Below are 20,111 nucleotides of genomic sequence, written 5' to 3'. Positions count from 1 at the left end.
TCATCCTTAAAAATGTGGAAGATGGCAATCTTAAGGGTTTGAAACCTTCTTCATCCAATGTTGTCTACTCTCATGAACAATTCATTGATGACTCTATTACCATGGGGAAGCCACCATCTTGGAAGCTAAAAATATGAAGATTATTCTAAATACTTACGAATCTGCCTCTGGCCAAAAATTCAACTGGGATAAAAGCTCTTTATTTTTCATCAATAACCCGGTCCAAAGGCAACTAAGGATTGGCCGGATTCTTGGCTGCAACATCTCTGAGTTTCCCTCTACCTGTTTGGGGCTTCCTCTGTGTCTCAAGCCTGATGATTCCTTCTGGAACAAGCTAATTAACAGAATTAACTTGAAACTTGCTGGCTGGAAAGGGCTATCCTAAGTCAAGCAGGTAAAATCACTCTGCTCAAAGCCACTCTCCAAAATCTTCCTGTGTATGCTCTTAGCTTGTTCAAAATCCCCTCAAAGTTTGCGGAAGCCATTGAAAGAATCCAAAAAAAGTTCCTTTGGTTGGGAGTGGAAGTTAAAAATAGAATTCCCCTTATTGTCTAGAATAAAATTTGTTCCCCTAAGGCCTCAGGTGGGCTGGGCTTAAGGAACATTGGTTCTATGAATAAAGCTTTATTAGCCAAACAAATATGGAGATTTAAAGGGGAGGAAAGAGAATGGAACTCTATCCAGAAAAATAAATATCTCTATATGCAACCTTCTAAGGAAGAATTCTTTGACAACTCTTTTAATGTTGAAGGATCTGCCATATGGAATGCTATGCAATCAGCTAAAAGCTGGGCTATTGCTGGAAGAACTTGGAACCTTGGGGATGTGAGGAGAATAAGATTTTGGGAAGATAGATGGATCCTAGATAAACCTCTAGAGGAAATCCCAATCCTTAAAGATTGGAAAGACCAATTCAAAAGCAGGTATGGTGAAATGGTAAGAGATTACTAGAAAAATGGGAACTGGATTGATTTTAGCCAGCAGTGTCTGGGACTCAAGTTCCTTCAAATTTCTCTCTCTGCTAAAATCCCTAGAGACAACAAAGATGATAGATTGATATGGAGGGAAACCCTGGATGAGAAATACTCTGTTTCCTTTGCTATGGCTATACACAATGTCTCGGTGGAAGAAATTCCCATCTGGGCTAAAGTCTGGAACAGGAAGTTAGTTCCTAAAGTCAATATCTTTTTCTAGATTTTCATCCAAAATAAGGTATTAACCCTGGACAATCTTCATAAAAGAGGTATTATTTTTCCTAATAGGTGTTCTCTTTGCTGCAAGCAAGAAGAGACAACTTTCCATATTCTCAATCAATGCACTTTTAGCCAGGATATTTGGAAAATCATCCTTACCAGGTGGAACCTGAGCTGGGTCTTCTTAAACTCTCTTGGTGATACCTGGCTTCAATGGCATTGCCCTAATTCTAATCCTAAAATTGTGGAGACTTGGAAACTTACTTTGTAGATTGTTATCTAGAATATCTGGAAAGAGCGCAACAACAAGATTTTTAGGGATAAAAGGGCTATTCCTGAAGTGGTTACAGATAAAATCTTTAGGAGTATTTTTGAATGCCTCTACTGCACTGATCAGGGACATACTGCTAAAGATTATTTTAAAGACAGGTGGAACCTTTCTACCACTACTACTAGCAAGGAGACTGGAAGAGAAGGTCTAGTCTGGTGTTTTCCCCCGCATGGATGGATTAAGTCTAACTTTGATGGGGCTTCTAAAGGGAATCCAGGTAAAACTAGATATGGGGGCATTGTCAGGAATTTTGCTAGAAGTTGTCTTAAGGCAGTGGCTGGTCCTCTGGGGAATCAAACTAGCCATTTTGCTGAAGCCTCTGCTGCCTTGAATACCTTAATTATAGCAAAAAATCTAAATTATGATAAAATATGGCTTGAGGGAGATTCACTTAATATTAGTAAGTGCTTAAAGGGGGAATCAAAGCCTTCCTGGTCTATTGAAAATATCATCATGAAAGCTAGGGAGATCATTGCCAGTTTCAAAGAAATTATTATTCAACATGCCTTCAGAGAGAAAAATAGTGTTGTGGATTGTTTAGCGAATAATAGAGTTAACTCTGACTCTCAAATGATTTGGCACGAGGAGGATCTCAATTTACATATCAAAGAGTTCCTTAGAAAGGACCGTTATACGGGGAGAGAAGGACAATTTAATCATGACAAGTAAAAAACATCATTTATGCCTTGCTGGAAAGGCCATCATTACTTGGCATTACGATAGATCTTCTATTATCTCTAATAAATTTTTCGCATGCTTTGTGGGTTACTCAGTTTGAAAACTTGAGCAACATCGAGAAAGAAGGTTACAATTTGTAGAGAAATAGAGCAGATAGCTCGTATCCAAAGATGGGAGGAGACCTAAGGTGGGAAGAACCAGACAAAACGTCGACCTGGAAAGCGATGCCAAAAGTCTGGGCAAAATTAGAGAAGGGCTCTCCTACCAGCTTCATGGAGAAGCTTGAGGACTATGACATAGGTAGGGTTAACTTAGCCGTTTCCAATATTTTCGAAAACTGGTCTAATGGCTCTTTTAAACTTTATGGAGTTAAGTTTAAGCTGGACGCTGGGCTCATTTCCACTGTGACCAGAATGCCCCACATTGGGCTTAATTTCTTTCAAGACCTTAAAGTCTCCAACAATGTGGTTAACTTGTTCTCACGGAAAGAGAAAGAGAGGGGTAAAATTGGCAAGGCCACTAGGGGCTACTACAAAGCTGCAAACATCAAGAAGTTGTAGGGCTAGGTTCTAAACGCAATTATGGAGTACATCACGATTGAAGGTCATTTCTCCAGGGCTCACACCTACCACTTCATGCTCTTAAACCATTTTAGACACAACAAAAAGGTATCCTTGCCCTACTACCTTTTTTGGTCCCTCTCCAGGTCCCTCAACAAACATAGGATTAACCCTTCCAGCCCGATTCTCCACTGCAGGATTTTGTTGCTCATCTATGAGCATTGCAAAACCCTCACCCTGCAAGAAAATAAGAGGATTTCCGCCTCTCCGGGCAAGAGAAAGATGGAAGAGGGAGAAACTAGCAAGGAGAAGACGTCCTCCAACAAAAAAAGGAAAAGTGTCCTTGGGTTAGAAATAGAGGACATTGTTAAGGAAAGCAACAGAATGGAGATGGATGACTCCAACGGTGAAGACAACTAGAAAAATGAGGAGCTGGGTAATGAGGAAGAAAGTGGCGATAATGAGCCTGGTCAAGAAAGCCCTATCCTCAGTGAATGCCCTGGTAAGGACAACAACCATCTGATGGAAGAAGTGGATCCCAAGGATAATGAGAAAACCGGAGTGAATTCTGAGAAGGAAATGAACAAAGACTCTGAGAAGGACCTGACTGAGGATAGGGATAGTGAGGATAAGGAAAGTGCTGGTAAAGGACTTATCCTGGATAACCTCAAGAAGCTCTCTGAGGCTAGAATGGATTTTGATAGATGGACCTATGAGAACTTGAAAAATCTAGAAATGAAAGGGATAAATACGGATGAAAAGAGGGAGGATAAAAATAGAGAGCAGATTAATTGGAAGCAGGAAATGGAGAATAAGGTAAAATTGCTAGAAGAGGGAAAAGAAGCGATGAAAAATATGATGGGAGTTATACCAAGTATCCTCTTTGCTGTCACTAAAAACCTAGAGGACATCGCCAAGGTCTTTGATCATACCTACACTCCTAAACTGGTCATGGATCTTGACCTGGAGGAAGAGACCATCCAGACTAGAAGCAGTGATGCTACTCCGGTGGGCAGCACTGCGAAGAAAACCAGGGCCAGTATCAAGAAAGTTGTGGCTGCTTCAGCAAAGGATAGTCCTAACTTCAAAGACAACATCAAAGAGCTATATGAAATCAGCAACACCCTAGTTAAAGCCCTGGAAAAAATCTGAATGCTAGAAGGCCTACTGGCTTTATGGGGCTTTTTTGGGTTTTCTTCGGTTTTCTGCTGGTTTTTTGTGGTTCTGTTCTTTTCTGTTTCTCATAGCTTTGTTGTTTAAGTTATGCTTGTAAAGGGTTTCGGGGCCCCTTAAAAACCTGCTTTTTCCTTAATAAAAAACAATAGGAAGAGAGGACTTAATTTGTCCTAAATCACTATCAATAGAGCAAATAACTCTATCCATCACCTCCATCCCTCCATGGGGGGCATGATTATTGAGCAGCTCATTCACCTGCTATACTAGCTCTATATCAGGCACAACTACTTCAGATAACTCATCAAAACCTAGATTTGATTCCTTATCTAATGTTTGTGGACCGAGATCAGAAGTATTAGAGGCTAAAAGTTTGATTTGAGCAATTAAGGCCATGTCAGATAGAATCTCTCCTTCAGAAGCCTTTCCAAAACTACCCCTTTTAGAAGTATCTAAGGCTACTGGGTCAAAAGGAGAAGCCACAGTTTTATTTTTTGAATTATCAACAATATCCAAAGAATTTAAAATAATCTCAGAATCCTTCCTAATAAAGTTAGAGATGGGCTTTGAAATTTTTAATGATTTGTTCATGGAAGGAGAAACAGTAACCTAAATAGGATTCAACTGATCATCTTATTCAGGTTTTTCCCATCGGTAGCAATAATCTGCTGAGACTGTAATAAAATATTAGGATTCACATCTATTGGATCCATCACCCGATGCTTCTTCTTAAAATCCATAAATAACGGAGCATCTATAATAAGGGGAGATTTTAAAAGCTCAAACTCCAATTTCTCAATATTTTGATGCCCAATCCCACCATGAGACTTGATATTACAAGTACGGGGATGAACAATTTCAGGAATGAGTAAAACATAGATTTTTACCAAAACCTCCCCCTCCACAAAATCTAATTTGGATGTGACAAAAGAACCAAAAGAATTGCCAATTTGTTACAGAACGTCAAGATCCATGAATTCAAAGGGAAGCTTAGGAAGGCCAAACCAAAAGGGAGAAAAATTGCAATTTGACCAAGCAGGAACATAGAAAGGTTTCCAAGCAATAACATAAAGAAAATGCTTCCCAAACTAGTGGTGAGGAGAATCCAAAACCCTATCTCGAATCATATGAGAATCAAAGACAATAATAAATGAATTTGATGGAAGGAGCTGAAAATAATGAATATCCATCCAACATTTTTGTAATTTAGTAAAAAGCTTGGACAAACAAATTTGATTCCCCCAAAGTTCCCCAATAATAGCATTTGAATGAAGGGAATAAACCCTTTTATCAACATAAGATCCGAGGAGATCAATGCAAGGAATTGGTACCCAAGTATGAGATGGAGGATCAATAGAATGACATACCTTATCCTTTACAGGGCTAGTGTTGTTAGGTTTTGAACTTACCTGACCGACTGCCTGAGTCACAGAGACAGAAACCTTGGTCTCCGTCTCATTGATACCCTTTTTGCTAGAAACCTTTGTCGAAACCCTAGCTTCATTCTCCACACCTTGAGAACCAACCACCCCAGCAAATGAACGATTCTTTTCATACAAAGATCCCCATTTAAAAGCAGGATTCCATTAACGTCGAGTGTAATTAGCCACATAAACTTGGCTTCGAGGAATGTTACAATGCGGTTTAAAAAACCCCTAAAAGTAGGTAGACACTAGCCTGAACCATTTCCTGTGAGCTGGTTGCGAAGATGGAAGCGCCTTATCCTCCCACCGGCCTTTGGTAAAAACCCTTTGCGAGGTATGCGGTGGATCATCCCGAGTGACATTTGCCCAAACCCCTAGTCACCGATTGTCCTCCATATCACCGAAAAATTACAGAGCCGATATTTAAATAAATAAAAGCATATGTAATAAATATAATAATTAAATAATTAATTATTTCATTTACATAAATAAAAGCATATGTAAAACTAAATAAATGAATACTTTTCTTTATTTAAATGAAATAATTAATTAATAAATGCACTTAGGACTTATTAGTAGTTTGAGCTATTTTTGTTAGAGCAGCAATGCAAAATTACCAAAGGAGGGACTTTTTCAGTTATCAACTATTTTTGGCATCTTGGAGTTCTATTTTCAGTAGAGGTTTTTTTTTAAATTTTCAGAGCTATTTTTGGCACACAAATATTCAAATTTTTAGACTGGGAGTTTGTTTTTTCAGTGGAGCTATTTTGGACGAGATTGACAGTTCTATATTTAGCAGTGGGAGTTCTTTTTCATGCAGTTGCAGTTGGAGACTTTTTTTGAGCATCAATGGTTATTTTTGACATATTTTGGCATGAGTTTTTTTAGCTTTTTTGGACAAATTAGCCCAAGGATTTTTCTCATGCATATTTTTCTATAAGGGTTTTTGAAGGAGATGTACATGATGGGTTCTATATATTTTCTCTCTCCTTTTTTCCCTCTGGTTCTTTCTTTTTGCTTACACATACAACAAAATATATTGTATCTCAGCACTTAGTAGTTTTTCAGCTATTGTAATAGATTTATATTTTATTCAGTTTTGCAATACATAGTTATTTCCTTATCAGCATTTCTTGCTTTTTCACTGTCAGGTGAGTGATTTGATAGAGTTATTATGATTTTTACAATCCTTTGCTCCATCTCGCTTTTGCTTTGCAAAAGTAAGATAATTTCACAGTGATTCAGGTTGTGGGTTGTGTTCACTTGGTTTTTCAATTCCTTCCATGTTGTGAAAAATTCACTTTTCCTACATGCAGAAGTTGGATAGCTTTGAACCTTTTCATGAATTTTTTATAAATTCGGTGTGTAGTGCCCCTACCCTAGTCAGCTTTGTAAAACTAGTTTGACCTTGGTTGACTTTTTATGTGGCATTCTTGAATGGTTGATTTACCGTGATGTAATGTTGTAGTCAGATATTATGATTCTTGTGCATACCTATTAATGTGCTTTCGCATCGATTCTTATGTAAGTTTAATTGTTTCCTTGATTCTTGTTATTGATCTCGAGCTAACACCTTCATTATATATATATATATATATATATATATATATATGCTTGTGTGACTCTTGGTTGTAGGAGATTGCAGGTACAGTACCACCATGGTGCGAGGTTCTTCTTCACCTGGATTCGCAGGGTTGAGTATACCTCTTTCGCCCTTAGAATTTGGGTTAGGTGGTCATAAAATCCTCATCTTACCCTAGTCATGCTCAAGTGAGCGTCGTTTGTGGTCCGTCAATTTCTCTTTTCGTTTGGGTTTGCGGGTCGTGTATTTGGTTGGCTTTCTTGGTTTGCGTGCCTTGCATGTGGTAAAATTGAGTATTTCATCCTAAGTATTTAATTTGATTTAATGTGTTCATTTACGCATTAGTAATTGAGGAATTAAAATAAATAGGTTTCTTTTATGTGATTAATCATTAATAAAAAAGATTGCTCTATTTATGTTTGTAGCAAGTTTAATTTAATGGTTAATTTAAAATCGTGAATTTATTTAGTTTATGCATTTTGAAAAGGGAAGATCTAAAGTTATTCGAAATAGAAATAATTTAATCCCTTTTTGCTTTTTGGAATAGAAACGTTAATTTTAGTTATTTAAGAAAATCAATTTTTATTAGAAAAGCAAGTTTAATTTATATATATTTCATATAGTGTGAAAGATTGATTTTGGGAATTTAATTTAATTAAAATATTTTATCCTCATTAATATTGTGAAATATAAATGTTAGCTTTGTTAATATTGAGAAAATTAAAATTAAATGAGAGAGAAGCATTTTAATTTTAATTAGAAAAGCAAGTTAGATTATTTGAATAGTTGAAAAGAATGATTTTTCATTTTTTTATTTAAAAAGTGTTTAAATTCGAAAATAGTAGATTAGGTCAAATTTTATTCCATTTAATCTAGGTTGGAAAATATTTTTGGGGTTGTTGATTTTTTTTGAAAAAAATATATAATTTTTGGATGGAGAAAATTGGGTATTTTGGAGAAAAGGGAGGTTTTCTTGAGTTGCAGGTTGGGCTCTCCATCGGATCTTGCCATGATTGCGAAGAGAGGTAGGATTCTTATTTTGTTTCCTTGTTGAAAGAGAAAAAAGAAAATGAAAATAAAATTTCTGGTTGTTTTCCTTTGAAGAAATTTCTTGATTGAAATGGGGTTTGGGTTTTAAATCTATGCATTTTAGTTTAAAGTTTAGGAATTTTGTGGATTCATTGTTTGGGAAATGATCTTCATTATGCTCAAGATTTGCTTGTTGGGTTTAGTTTTTTAGCAAAGTATGTGTTTTGGAAAACCAATTTTATTTTGGAAAAATCTTCAGAATGGTGTTATTAGACATTCTGGAAAATATTACAGAGTCTGTGAATGAAAGGAATTGAGGATTTTAGTTTATTATTGTTTTACTTTTATGGGGTTATTGATTTAATATAAAATCTAAAGATAAATTGTAAATCAAAATTTATTTCCCAGGGATTTCTGAGTTTGAGACTTCAAAATTGGAGCTTGTTTATATTTTTTTTTTGAGCTATTTTATAATTTATTTTTTTTATATTGGATTTTGGGTGTGGGGAGCTTTCTCTCTATCCATGACCCTGTGGAATCCATGACTGTGGCTCCATGCTGTGGAAACCATAGGCCGTGGAGTCCACGATCTGTGGCTCCACATCATGGAGGCCACGACTGTGGTTCCACATTGTGGAAACCATAGTCCGTGGTTCTCCACAGCTGTGGTAACCACAACCCGTGGCCACGATCTGTGGCTCCACATTATGGAGGCCACAACTGTGGTTCCACATTATGGAAACCACAGTCCGTGGTTCTCCACGATTGTGGTAACCACAACCCGTGGTAACCACGATGTGGGGGCCACCATGTGTTTTAAAAACAAAATATTAAATTTTAAGTTTTGTTTGTTTTTCTTTAAAAAAAAATAAACAAAAAAAATAATAAAACTTATTTTATGTAAAGTTTGTTTTTATAGTTTTTTTTATATTATTATTAATTATTAATGAAGATTAATAAATATATATTAATTAATAATTAATTTTAGAATTTGTGTAGTATGAAGTACCCTTTTGGGTATAGATAGAATATTACTTTTATTGGAAATTTTTGAAATAAAATATATTTATTATTTGAAAATTTTAAATAATATAATATTCAGGAATATATTATTTGAGAAATTAAATGATAATAGGTTATCTAGAAATTTATATGAGTAATAAAAAAAAAAAAATGTTTATCATTGGATATTTTGAAAACTTAAATGATATGCTAATGGAATTATCAGAAATTTAATAATGTATCGATTGGAAAATTGGTAAGTTAATGATATTTTCATTTAGTGAAATAACTAGTTTATTTATATTTTTCCTCTGTAATGAGAATTAGGCAAATGACATTATTGCAATTGTGGTATTGTATTCACCTTGTAATGGTGATTTTTCTGTTAATGTAATTTGAAAAAACTTAGATCACTTAGAAAACTTGATCGATTTTCATTGTTTAAACAATAGAAAAGAGGATTGTCCTTGCCCTGTTATTGCCTATGCAAGTTAATTTCAGTTTTTGCTTTTTTTAAAAGTAATGGCAAGGCCTTGATATGCTTGTTTGGACCCTGTCTGATAAGTCAATGTTTGACATGTTTTTTATCAGGACTCTTAGGTTTTTGGTATCTTCTGAGTTGCATTGTGATAGTAAAATATTGTGAATTGACTATATGTAATCCATGTTTTAAAATTGAACTTAAGACATCATGTTTGAACTTTGTCGATTAATTCCTACAACCATGCCAATTTATTCCTACAGCCAAATGGTTTGTCCTTGTGATATGCAGATTATTTAGGATGATTTCATATGTGAGTTAATGAATGTATTAATTAAGTAAGATACATATGCATGTCCTTGTATGTTGTTTCTATTTTAGTGTAGATAATAATTGATGCTGCAGTGGAGGATTTTCTTTCATGCCTAAGGACTAGAGAATCACGTTCAGATAGTTGGAGGTCAAACTGAAGGAGATTGAAGTGAGCGCAATGTATGGCATAATCAAAGTAGTTGTACTTCACCATTGGAGTTTAACTCTGGTGCATGTTTAATTTGCAAAATATCGCTTTGGCATGCAAAGACTGTGGTTCGGTTTTAGATCCACAGTTCCTGCAACCAAGCTCTCTGTTATTCCCTTCATCTGATAGCTATCCGCCTCTTCTTCTGGGTGTAATTGGAGTTGTCCATTGTAGTTCATCTTTTCTTTATAATAAACTTTTCCTTCTTTTCTGAGAGTTAGACATAATAGAAAGGGATTGAGTAGAGTTTTTGTCATGCATTCTGAATTTTCTCTTTTAGAATATGTAATCATCTTTTAGGAAGAAATGAATAAGAATATGTTATTCTGATCTATTAATAGTTCTGTGCTGAGAGTTTGATATCACTCATCCAAGGGGGCCCACTTGGTGAATATGTTATTCTGATCTATTAATAGTTCTGTGTTGAGAGTTTGATATCACTCATCCAAGGGGGCCCACTTGGTGAGTGATCTTGTGTTTATGATTGTTGAAGTTAGTTTTTATTTAGTTGGAGTAGAAGTTCATGACTAGATTGCTCCTGTAGCCATTGGAAATAGATCCTTTGACTGTTCCTGCAGCCAAGGCAGAATGGTCTGATTCCTGTTATTTTCATTAGATCATTTCAGCAGAGTTTTGTAAAGCTTTCATTTAGTCTTTTATGATTTCCATTCCTACCTTTCCTGCAGTAATGCAAAATAATCATTTAAAGAGCTTAGTGCATATATATTGCAGACCCATTTCAAGTTTTACGTTCTTGGATTAACAACTAAATGAACACCAGCCATGAGAATAGTAAACTCTACCATATGAATGTCCAAATTTCGGATTGAGGTTTCAATTAGAGGTATTATTATTGTCATTATAGTTGGGGTAGACATTTTTGGCACCGTTGCCAAGGATGGTGTCAAGCTAAGAGCCTTTTATGATTATTTTAGTTTCTAGTTAATTGTTTGAAATTTCATGAATCTACATGCATAATAGAAGAAGAGATGCTAGAGGTAGATTTTTGCCCACTCATACTACTCATGCAGACGATAGTTTTCCAGATATAAACCCCTTTTCTGAGCTATATCAAGTCCCACAAAATTTGAATCACCCTGAGTCTAAATTTCCAGAAGGTAGTCTTCAGTTCCTTTTTGGTCCACAAGAAGAAGAATTGTCCATTGTAATAACCCCCACAAGTCCAATGCAAGGGAACCCACCTCCTGTTGGAAATAATCCACCACCACCACCTGGTCCAACATTTGAGTTTCCCATCTTTGACTAGCATGATAATGCTAACCTCAAGAATATTCCAGCATCTTCACTTCCTAAATTCTATGGGTTGGTGATAGAGGATCCAGATACATTTCTGTTTGAGTTTGATGTTTTCTGTAGGAGTTTTGATTATATTACAGATGCCCATAGACTCAAAATTTTTCCAGCCATTTTGAAGGAGTCATCCTTGAGATGGTTTATGAGCTTGGGTAGTAGCACAATCAATACATGCAATGAGATGAAATGGTTGTTTCTTGCAAAATACAAAGATTATTGTAGAGGCATTGATCGTCATGGGGATGATATCTTTAGAATGACACAAACTGAAGATGAGAGCCTTGAGGATTATCTAGAAAGGTTTTTGTTTAGTGTCAAGAAGTCCAAGTATAGTACTCTGAATGAAGATTCCCTCAAATTGATATTCTTGAGGGGTATCAGTGATCAATGCACTGATTCCTTAGATCTAATGGGGGGAGGTGACATTACACAATCTACTTGGGCTGAAATAGGACAAATTTGAAAGAAGTATTCCAGATCTACTTCTAAGAAGAATAGGAGATTTAAGCCAGGGGCATCATCATCATCATCATCTAGAATTGGAGTTTCTAGATTGGAACTTAGCCATTTGTTAAAAGATTTCAAGGAGGACATTATAAACAATATGGCTACTCAGTTGGATACATTGGTAGCTAAGAAGAAGCATGAGGAAGCTGACGTATTTCTTGTAGAATTCTGTCCTCATTGTAAGCAGTGGAAGAAAGATTGCAGATGTAAGATGGTTGCAAATATTGAAGTACCTGATTTCAAACCAATTCAAGGTGATGATGAACAAGTCTTCTATGTTGCTCAAAGAAGACCAAATTTTCAAAGACAAGGTATGCCACCTAATCCACTTTCCTTTTCTGGTTATAGTGGTAATTCTTATACACCAAATAACCAATGGCAACCACAGTATTCTCAAAATTTTGGTAATTATCCACATTGGTATGGATCACAAGGCCAAGGACAATAATTTGCTAATCAAATCCCCCAGTGGCAACAGCCACAGGGAAACTGGTATCCACCTCAGGGTGTAGGGAACTAGTTTCAAGGGAATTGGCAACCTACCTCTCAATGGAGGGGAAACCCATCATGGTCATCCCAATCTTTTGGATATCAGCCCCCTGCTCAACAGCCACAACCTCCTGCTTTAATGCCACCTCCTGTAGCCACAACACCACCTCCCAAGCCAACACAACTGCCTACTCAACCATTGCCTAATCGAAATATCAAATCTTAGCAACAACAACAAGCTTATTTAGCTGATGCTAATCAATACCCAGCCTATTCTTTATCACTAGATGAAATTCACTTTCGATCTGGTACAACACTACCTAATCCCTCTCAGCTAGTTATTACTAAGGTACAAGAAGAGCAGCCAATCTCTAATCCTAAAGATGTAATACCTCAGAATCAAATATTACCACCATTTCCCCATAGATTGAAAGACAAAGAAGTTTCCACTGATCAACAACAAAGCTTTGATATTCTTGATCAACTGAAGAACATTTGTGTTAAAATTCCATTGCTACAAGCAATAAAGGATGTTCCAATATATGGTAAAGCATTGAGAGAGGCATGCCTAAAGAAACCTGGCAGAAAGAAAAAGGATCCACAAACAGTTCATGTTATGGGTCAATTGGTTGATATTATGTTACGGAAAATTGCTATTCCAAAGTATTTTGATCCAGGTAGTCCAGTTGTGAGTATAGTCATTAATGGCAGTCAAATAAAAAATGTTTTAGTTGATCTAGGGGAAGTCATTAATGTAATGACAAGGGAAGTAATAAAACATCTAGAGATAGATAGTTTAAGGGCTACACCCACAATTCTCCAACTTGCTGATGGCTCTATAGTAAGACCTGATGGTATCATAGAAGATATAGTAGTTATTCTAGATTCCTGGGAATATCCTGCAAATTTTATGATTTTATCTCCAAAAGCAACATTGGGGGGATATCTAGTCATTTTGGGAAGACCATGGCTGACCACAACTGATGCATATATTGGGTGTAGATAAGGAGACATGACTATTTCAAATGGCAGTTCCACAAAAACATTAGCCTTGTATTCCCCTACACAACCTCAGTTTGAGCAGCAATAGGCTGTTTGGCCTATTTTGGGAGAGAAATCTGAAGAAATTGACTCTATTAATCACCTTATGATGATTAATTGAGTGCCACTCATGCAGTTATATGATGAAGAATCAATCCTTTATAAGGTCTTGATAAATGAATTGATAGAAGACCAAGAATTGCAGGAATTGGTTCTGAATATAGCAAGGTTGGACTTTCCTACAGCCATTGATATTTTGCATACCTTGTTGCCACAGGAATTGTCATATTCTCATGTTTTTGATATAAATCAAATTGATCTTACTATCAAGATAGAGGTTTAATTGAATAAATATTTGAACATCAATAAGAATATAGCAGATATTCAGAAGGATAGCTTGGTGGACTTGCTAAAACTCCATAGAAATGCCTTTGCATGGGATTACAAGGATATGAATGGAATTGATCTAGCAGTTTGTACTCATCATATTTACATAAAGGATGAGTGTTGCCCCCTCAAACAACCTCAAAGAAGAGTTAATCTTGCCTTGAAGGAGATAGTTAAAGAAGAATTGTAGAAATTGTTGAAAGTTGGGTTTATCTATCCCATCTCTGACAGTCAATGGGTATCACCCTTGGTGATAGTTCCTAAAAAGGGAGGCAAATGGAGAGCATGTGTTGATTATAGAGCCTTGAACTTAGCCACAAGGAAGGATCATTTTCCACTGCCATTTGTGGATCAGGTATTGGATTCTCTTGCTGCTAAGAGATATTTTTATTTCTGGATGGATTTAGTGGCTATAATCAGATACAAATAGCTCCTGAGGATCAGGAGAAAATAACATTTACTTGCCCATGGGGCACTTATGCATATTCTGTTCTTCCTTTTGGGTTGTGTAATGCTCCAACCACTTTTCAAAGGGCAATGATCAATATTTTTTCTAGATATTTCTCAAGACATTATGGAAATTTACATGGATGATTTTATAACTTATGGCTCTGAATTTGATCAAGCATTAGGTAATTTGAAGAAAGTTTTGCAGCGGTGTGAAGTCTACAACTTGTCTCTAAACAGTGAAAAGTGTTTCATTATGATGGAAGAAGGAATAGTCCTTGGTCATCATATATCTATACAAGGCATACAAGTGGATCCAACAAAGATTGAGGTTATTCAACATATTAATGAACCTATAAAGTAGAAAGATGTGAGAAGTTTTCTTGGCCATGTTGGATACTACAGAAGGTTTATCAAAGATTTCAGCAAAATTGCAAGTCCCTTATATACACTGCTTACTAAAGATACAAAATTTAAATGGACCTCAGCAAGCAATGAATCTTTTTTAAAGCTTAAGCATGTTTTGACTCAAGCACCAGTTCTAAAAGGATCTAATTGGTCTCTACCATTCCAAATCCATACTGATGCATCTAATTATGCTATAGGAGTAGTGCTGGGACAAAAAGTTGACAAGTTGGAAAATGCAATATATCATATCAGCAAGAATTTGCAAGGACTTGAATTGAATTATACAGTTACTGAAAAGGAAATGCTAGCTGTCATATATGCCCTTAACAAGTTTAGACACTATATTATAGGGTATCCCATATTTGTGTATACAGATCATACTGCAATTAGATATCTCATGAATAAGCCATCAATCACCAGTAGACTGGCTCGCTGGTTATTGTTGATGCAGGAATTTGATATCACAGTTGTTGATAAGCCAGGGAAGTCTAATATTGTTGCAGATTATCTTTCATATCTTCAATTGCAGGAAGAATCTACAATGATAGATGACACTTTTCTAGATGAGCATTTGTTTCTCATATAGGCTCATACTCCTTGGTATGCTGATATTGCCAACTATTTAGCTACAGTTAAGATGCCAATTTCTTTTTCTCCTAAGGAAAGAAGGTTGCTAGTCGAAAAAAGTTTTAACTTTTCATGGATTACTGATTATCTACTTTATACTAGACCTGATCAAGTCTTCCGAAGATGTGTCAGAGAGGATGAAACATATGACATCTTGCATTCATGTCATGATGAGCCATGTGGAGGTCATTTTTCTGCCAAAAGGATGACACTGAAAATACTCAATATTGGTTATTATTAGCCTACACTACACAAGGATTCAGCTTAGTACACAAAGAAGTGTGATAGATGTTAGCGAATGGGCAGACCTACAAAATCTGATGAGATGCCACTATATCCTCAAATATCTATTACACCATTTTGTTGGCATTATGTGAACCAACATGAGCCTTATGTGAACCGACATAAAGACATAATGATATTGTATGTTGTCATTGATGTCAATATGGGAAATAGTGTGAACCGGCATATGTGTGAACTGGTATATGCCAAAGTGAAGTGGCATATTTGTTCAAGGTGAACCGACATGTAGTTATGGGAACCGACACATGGAAGCACTGTATGACTACTGGTTGGTAGGTAGCTTCCACTTCGGGGTTTCCAGTTGGAGTACCTCAAGTCTGTGTGACTCAATTGGTGATCTTTGTGTGATGAGTTAGCAGCATGATGAAAGATAGATCATGTTGCCACGTAAGCTCTGTGTGCATGAAGGATCTTGCATGAAGATCACTATTCCTATCTACCTTGAGAATGTGCGAGGTCTGTCAAATGGTGATAAAGCGTGATGGGTTATCGGCCGCCATTAAAATGGTGGATAATGGACGATGGAGAATGTCTTGAGATTGATTCAAGATTGGTGCATTTAATGCAGTATGATCCAACGGTCAAGATCGAACCATTTGAATTGCTCAACCTAATAGGTTTAGGGTTTAGGGTTTTTGCTACTGACCTATATGTTTCCTATAAGGTCGATGTTGGGTTTTCGTCTGAGGTTGTTGGCAAAAATTTGTGAGTGTGTATCCAAGAAAAGTGATACGTGATTCTTGCCAGACCAAAGGAAAGAAGAGATACTTGCAAAGTGAATGTGCAGAAAGAAAAGAGGAGCCTAAATAGATCTGCATTAGCATTGAGTGCTGTTAACAGATCATTGTAATACCTATTGATCTCTAACCACTTCAATAGTTGTAAAATCCCCTAACAGGGTAGCCTTAACTGGCTTGATTCAAAATCCCTTAAATTGGGTGGTCTTAACCAGCTTGTTTCAAATCCCTTAACCAGGTAACTCGAGGCTAATGAGTTCTGAGAAGCTAGAGAAGCTTAGGAGATCCTTTTAGCTATTGAGTTATTAAAATCCTCTAACAAGGTGACCCTACCGGGTTTAACCCTTAACCAGGTATCCCTTAACCGGGTGTTCCTTAATAGGATTGGTTCCTACTAGAACCTATTGTAATGTCCTTAACCGGACAAGGCTCCTAACGGAGCGGACTTCTAAAGAGTTCAAAAAGTAGCTTGTGGGTATTCATTCCCACCGTGATTTTTCTCAGTTGGATTTCCACGTGAAAAATATGTGTCATGTGTAATGCTCTTGTCTTGTGATGCTCTGTTTTATCTGTTAAGCACATGAAGGTTCTATGTTTTATGCCTATCTATAAAACATATTGAACTCACTATTGTGAAGATCTGATGGTTAGGTTTACTAGTTTATGCATGAGAGTATAATGATACTGTGGTATTGAGCTAAGAGAAAAGCTTATTGAGTGACTGGTTCATGACTGATTGAGCTATACTGGATGTTACCGGTTGCACTCTATTTTACCGGTATCCCTATTTATCAGTCATTTGGAGTATTTGTTGTCAAACTGATTTTGGACTGTATTTGTGTTTGTACTGATTCATCCCCCCCTCTTAGTATTGGTTTGGTACTAGTGGTTCATCATTGAGATATCAATTGGTATCAGAGCCGTCCAGGTCCTCTGTGTTGTAAGCTTAACCGCTTGAGGAAAAGATCCTAGCCAAATGATGAAGAGGGAAGGTCCAAAGTTCAACAGGGAAAACTTTGGTATATGGAAAGACAGGATGAAGATATTCATCAAAAGCATGGGTGTTCAACACTGGAGTTATGTTGAAAATGTATATGTTGTTCCTACCGGTACTCTCACCGATGACCAAAAGAGAGAGATACAAGAAAATGGGCAAGTCATGGAAGCCCTCATCAATAACCTATCTGACATTGAATTTATTGATGTTCAGGACAAGGCTAATCCCAAAGAGGTATGGGATGCTCTTGAAAATATCTATGGTGGTGATGAGCATGTAAAACAGGCTAAGGAAGAGAGCTTGAGAGGAAAGTTTGAAGACATGCAGATGGTTGAAGGAGACACCATTCAGTAGTATGGAATAAGAGTCAAAATAATTGTTGGAGAAATAAAGAGTGCAGGTGGAAAAATAGAAGATTCCACTATGGTAAGTAAAGTCCCGAGATCCCTGTTACCGGTCTATGCAATAAGGGTTGCTACTATTTAGGAGCTGAGATCAATAGACAAGTCTAAGCTATCCTTGGACTCCATCATAGCCAAGTTGACAGCCTATGAGCTGAATAGTTTTGATGGTAGTGTTCAAAAGACAGAATCAACTTTTAAAGCTTCTGCTATACCATTCAGAAAAGGAAAAGAGGCTAGCACTAGTGGGGAACCTAATCAGAATAGAGAAATGAAGGATGAAGAGTTTCTGATGGAGTTTGAAGCTCTTCTTGCTAGGAAATTTCCAAAAGAAACCGGTAAATACAAAGGTAAGCTTCCTTTAAAATGTTTCTCCTATAACCAAATAGGACACATTGCTATGAACTATCCTAATAGTGACAACAAGGATAAACTGGAAAGGTTCAGGAAATTCAAAGGAGGAAACCAGAGAAATTGTTTTGTGGTAGTTGATGAAGGTGCCATAGATGAGGAATCAGAAGATGAAGAGAATGAAGACATTGTGTTCGTTGCTCTAAAGGAAGATGTGGCAGACAAGAAGGCTCTTGTCTCCTGGTTCGATGATTCCAATGAGTGGATCATTGATAGTGGCTATTCTCACCATATGACTGGTGATCGGAGCAAGTTTCTATCCTTAGAAGAGTATGATGGTGGTGTGGTTCTCTTTGGCAATGATGCACCATGCATGGTCAAAGGCAAAGGGTCCATCTCTTTGAATGGAAAGAGTAGTGCTGACAATGTGTACTGGGTTGATGGTCTCAGACACAACCTTCTAAGTGTTGCCCAGCTAAATGACAGTGGTCTCACTCTACAGTTCAAGAATAGAGTTTGCAGAATCAAAGGTAAAGATGGTAAATTAGTAGCCACCAGCATGCAGACTAAAGGTAATCTATTTCATCTGAATGCAAATATAAGTACATGTCTTATGGCTAAGCTTGATGATAGCTGGATATGGCATAGGAGGTTCTGCCATGTGAACTTTGATAACATTGTGAAGGCTAGTAAGATCAAGGCAGTTAGAGGGTTGCCGGTGCTGAGCAAACCGGATAATACCTTGTGTAGAGAATGTCAATTGGGGAAAATGTCTTCCTCAACCTTTAAAGGTAAATCTTTTACTACTGACAACTTGCTTGATCTTGTGCATACTTATTTATGTGGTCCTATGAAAACTAGAAGTGTGCAGGGTGATAGGTACTTCATGATTCTCACTGATGACTGCTCAAGAATGATGTGGGTCACATTCTTGAAAGACAAGTCTGAAGCTTTTGGGAAATTCAAAGCTTTCAGAGCATTAGTGGAGAAGGAAAGTGGTAAAAGGATCAAATGTCTCAGAATTGATCAAAGAGGAGAATTCACTTCCAATGAATTCAACAAGTATTGTGAAGAATTTGGCATCAAGAGATAGCTGTCTGCCCCCCGGACTCCATAGCAGAATGGCCTAGCAGAGAGGAATAACCGAACTGTGGTTGAAGCAGCTAGAACTATGTTGATCTAGGGAAATGTTGCTCACACCTTTTGGAGAGAAGTGGTGAGCACTGTAGTTTACACTATGAACCAAGTACTCATCAAAAAGGGTAAGGACAAAACTCCTTATGAGTATTGGATAGGTAAGACACCTGTGGTAAACTACTTTAAGGTATTTGGTAGAAAATTTTACATCAAGAGAAGTGAACATCAGGGCAAATTTGAAGCTAAATGTGATGAAGGAATATTTCTAGGATATTCCACCAAGAGTAAAGCTTTCAAGTGCTACAACAATAGGACTCAGAGAATTATGAAAAGCATCAATGTAAGAGTTGATGAATCCTCTGAGAAGATTAAGAAAACTGACAGAGAGCAAGTTGTAAATGAATCGGTTGCAACCTTCTGGGAACCGGTTGTCAGTCAACCTAGTACCAGTAACAATGTTCCTGAATTGGTGAATGCTGATACTGATGAAGATGAGGATGAAGAAGAAAAGCAAGAAGAACTAGTTAAGACCATTCCTCGGTATGTCAAGTTGAATCATGATCCCAAGCAGATCATAGGTGATAAGGATGTAGGAATCCTTACTAGAAGAAAGATCAGAGAAAACTCATGTATGATCTCTGAATTTGAGCCTAATTCATTCAAAGAGGCTCATAAAGATGAAGACTGGATCAAGGCAATGGAAGAAGAACTTGACTAGATAGAGAAAAATGGTACATGGTCCTTGGTACCCAGACCAGAACATAAAAATGTCATTGGAACCAAATGGGTGTTCAAAAATAAGTTGAATGAGGATGGCACAATGATTAGGAATAAAGCTAGACTGGTATGCAAAGGATATGCTCAAGAAGAAGGTGAAGACTATGGGGAAACCTTTGCTCCTGTAGCCAGATTGGAAGGAGTTTGTATGCTTCTTGCATATGCAGCTTTTAAGAGGTTCAAGGTATATCAAATGGATGTAAAATCTACATTCC

This window comes from Cryptomeria japonica, chromosome 10 (assembly GCF_030272615.1).
Source record: "Cryptomeria japonica chromosome 10, Sugi_1.0, whole genome shotgun sequence".
NCBI classification, from domain to species: Eukaryota; Viridiplantae; Streptophyta; class Pinopsida; order Cupressales; family Cupressaceae; genus Cryptomeria; species Cryptomeria japonica.
Note: the sequence above shows the minus strand (reverse complement) of the source record.